Below are 4654 nucleotides of genomic sequence, written 5' to 3' on the forward strand. Positions count from 1 at the left end.
CCTTTACTTGATAGGCCTACACATCTTCCAGACATTGATATGAATTGAACTTTGGCACGCACCATAAATAAATCGGAGACTTCAAATTTTCTAATTTACAATTCGGACGTAAATTATACAATAAATATTAGATCTACATCCGACCTGCGAGATTTATATTATAGAAGTATACATAAAATCGATTATAAGATATGGTGGTTGTTAAATAAACAGACGGTTCAATAATATAACCACAGCTAACAAACGAATCGATGACTGCCATGCATATGAATATGGCCGTGGATGTCTTTCAGCACGTTACGGCCACTAGGTGCACTCAACCTCAGACAGCCTCAATGAAGCTGATCTTGCAAAAAGCTTTGAATCAGTGTACGGGCATTGTTTGAATCGGTAGGGGAGAGGAGCAAGCAAGGAAGAATTGCGGTGGAGAGGTCCTGATTTTGATACAGTGGGGGTGGGGGTCTAGAAAGGGGGAGGGGGCTCATTTTGTACGTCAAAATGAATTATTGTTGGTATAGTGGATAGCACAAACGTTTTCCTGGTGGGGAGTGGGTAAATCATTCTCAATATTGGGTGGGCAGTGGGTTGGAGGGAAAGTTGAAACCCATTGGGAGGGAGGTAGGGCAGATATTCTTCACCACCAATACATAAGAACAGCTAATCACCCTCTCCACATTTTCTTTTCTTTTTTGGGGGGGAGGGGGTGGTCTACGACATTGAATTACGGTCGATTTGTCTCAAACTATTCTAGAAGTGCTTGAGTACAGGTACCCTAGATACATTTGATATTTCGCGTCATAAACAAAACTTAACCTGGGCGGGTTAAGAGTGTTTTGTAAAAACATTTCTACGCCTCACAATATATAACATTGCCATTGACCGTCAATGATATGTATAAAAGTTCTCTATGAGTCTGGGGCCAAGGCCACGGAATTTCAATTGAGACATCCCTGGATGGTTCGAATAATCGAACAGTGCGGAGTATTGTGTATCATTTTATTTTGGCTTTTTACGACATCAACCCTGGCGTGTTGTCAAATTATTTTGCTCAGTGTCTGTGGTGTTGGGTGAGAAAGCCATGATTATCCGGTCTTTTGAGATGAAAGAACCTCTGCATGACTTTGATTTAAATATAGTGAAGGGTTCTAAAGTTACATCTAGGAGCTAAGAGCCAATACATGGAACTAGCTCCCAGTTGTCATCCGATCAATCAATCAATCAATCAATCAATCAATCAATCAATCAATCAATCAATCAATCAATCAATCAATCAATCAATCAATCAATCAATCAATCAATCAATCAATCAATCAATCAATCAATCAATCAATCAATCAATCAATCAATCAATCAATCAATCAATCAATCAATCAATCAACCAATCAATCAATCAATCAATCAATCAATCAATCAATCAATCAATCAATCAATCAATCAATCAACAAACAAACAAATAAATAAATAAATAAGCCGGATTATATCGACAGTTGTTTCAATACATATGCATATATGAACTGTGACATTTTTAATACTCAGTTGTTGTGAAATACAAATGAAATGCTGTGGATGGATGATTTTGTTTAAGTTTGTGACGTACAACTCGTGTTGTACAAATATTGAAACTGTTACGGTATAACTTGTCCACTCACCGCATACACCTGTCTGTGGGTACAGTATGGTAAAAGAAAACCCAATAAGGGCGAGAACTTACTTTGTAAATACTGTAACGAAATTTAACAAATTCTTTTCAAATACTATTATTAGACATACAGTAAATATTAAATAATTGTTGTTATCAGTTAGTGACAATCTGTATAAGCTGACATCGACTGATGAGCTGTGCTCCTTAATCAATGCTTAGATTAACCCTTATAACCTAATACGGTACAGTATTAGGGTGGCACGTTGTACCTGGCTCTTTAAGGAATTTAAAAATATATACGAAACTAAGATAGGGTCAAAGTCGCTTTTCGCAAACTGTTTTTTGGACATCAAGCGACGAGGTGCTTTTAACAAACTTTGAAGTGCCCGACGTCGACGTCTTGATGACGCATGCCAATTTTCAATTTTATCAATAGTTTTCTAGATATCAAGATAGTGGCCGTTTCACACACAAAAAAAATCCAGTACGGCCACCATTGGTTTTCGTTAACCTTGCTGACAGTCCAAGTTGATGTATGTTGCTGATTCATAAATTATTCTACTCTGTCTATGCGACCAAACCACTAAGAAAAAATTATGGTGACTTCCACTATAAACAATCCGGTTAACTTCTCTAAAAAAAGCAGGAATCAATGTATCCAAATCCTAATCGACTATTCAAAGTCTAAACTAACTTTGCCTAGGTTAAACGGCCTATGATTCGATCTTAGGTTTTGGTATCAGTACTACCCTATCCTCACAACCGTGACGATTAGTTAGGTCCATTCTTTTGTTCAGGGCTCATTGCATTGCATAGCCCTGCGAGACAACGGCGTTTCTCTCCCAAATCTTAATCCTAATTCGACATTGGCCTTTAATGGGGAAGAAGAGGGGGGGGGGGTGTCTTACAAACTTGTCTACACCCCATAAGTTATATATAGCTTTGCCAGGTGACCGCATTTGATGTATAAAAGCCCTAAGGGTGTAGGCCAAGGCCACGAGACTTGAAAAGAGAGACAACCCTCGATGGCTGGATCAATTGAACAGAGCATGGCATTGTGTAGTTTATTTTTTATGACATCAACCATAAGTGTCGATGGACCTGAAAGTTGTTTTTAAACAACATGTACATGTACATATACTTTTACATATACATATACATATACATATACATATACATATACATATACACAGGTACATACATATATGACCTTACGGTTGCCTATTTTAATCTGTCACCGAAAAAAACATGTTCGAATTGTCACGACACTTCCGAGGGAAATGTGGAGGTTACCGTTGTATTGCGGGGAATTGAGGCAGAACCCAGACCAATATATTTAATGTTGAACTTGATCGATGACTTTATGTCATGAAATGCTCTTAGTCAGGCCTCGTGTGGCCGAACTCAAAAACAAAGCTTAGGCTGATGAATCCAATTCTTACAGCTCAAAATGATCCCCTATTGTCCATGGTTTCAAACAGGTAAACACGTGACAGTAAAACATGTATAGAGACGATCCTTGTTTTTTTTTCCACAGAACCTGAAATTGGAAACATACAAATCCAAAATTGTCAACTTTCACCGACGAATCATTGGATAACTTTTTACTTTTGAAGTGTACATTATGTGTTGCAATGATTGCGAAAAACTAGTCGCAACCCGTTTGTGTAAAACACCGAATGTGCACAGCGACGTTATCTGTACATGCTCGTTACATATGTTAAACCATCGATGCCCTTTCTGATACTCGCTCTGACTATCTTGTATACAATCTGTAAACTTTTTGAACCGCTTCATTTTTTTCCCGCCATGTAATACGCATCAGGTATACTTGAGTGCACGATTGATTTTGGGGAAATTTCGATAAGATTTGAATAAATCAACTGATGTTTTCGACTCGCTTGTTCGCGAACTATACTTTCTTGGCGAAGTTTTGTCGACAGTTTGTATGTTTCTAGAACGAACACAGTTCATAATTATGTACAGCTTTGGGTTCTGGAGCACACTTCGTCTAGTCCCATCTCAACGATACAGTGTTTCGCCAACTATTAAGAATCCGGAATTTCGTTGATAGAGAAAACCAACAGAATTAGAATCTTTATCAATTTTGAACACATTTTATTACCGAAAACACGACTCAGTCAACAAACGTTGTAAAAACCTTCAAGTGTCTCTGTGCTCTGGGCTTGACATGTGTGTACAAGCCGCCCCTTTTTACCAGATTTAGAACGAAAACACAGTAAGGGGCGAGATCAAAAGTTCAATGAAGTATAAAAAACAAAATTCTTTTACTATTGGGGTGGGGGAGGGGGTTGAGCCATTTTAGTTCTCATCCTACAAAAATCGATTTTACTTTTAGTGGATGGTTTGTACCCCTGAAAACAAATATTTCTTTAAAAAGTGCCAAATTGAGAATTGGATGAATTTGCGTTATAGTAAATACATGGTACTAAAATAAACTAAAGTGTCAACAAAAGAACTATTTTTCACTCACTACATACTGGCTTTGTATTCATAGTAATAAATACTGTTTTGAAATTGATTGTGCTGTCTGAAACAATTTTCAATTATCTTGGTCAATTTAGTCAGAAGGGGAGGGGTCTGAGGCCTAAGTGTGAATTTGTTTATTATCCTACATTGAACTATTGATCTCGCCCCTAAGCAGAAAGTGACCGTATCAGCAGATGACGTCATCGAAACTCAAACAAAGAGCATTGCAACAACAAAGAGGTACGGTAACTTTATGGTTGTGGTTTTTATCTGATTTCGATTTGAAGTATAGATCCTTATCAAATTCCTACGACTATAAAACGCGGTTGATTTTTTATGTCTACAAAACAGGTAGAACTCTTCCATGTTTTCTGACATGAAATAAAAACATTATGACATAATTTTTTGGTTACCAAAATATTTCAAAACACTAGAGTCTCAGTTACCAAGTCTTTTTGTGTATACTCCAGCGCCTCTGCCATGTTGTGTTGATGCCTTTTTCCCCCGTGTGCATTATGCACA

The sequence above is a fragment of the Glandiceps talaboti genome, chromosome 10 (genome assembly GCF_964340395.1).
Source record: "Glandiceps talaboti chromosome 10, keGlaTala1.1, whole genome shotgun sequence".
NCBI lineage: Eukaryota > Metazoa > Hemichordata > Enteropneusta > Spengelidae > Glandiceps > Glandiceps talaboti.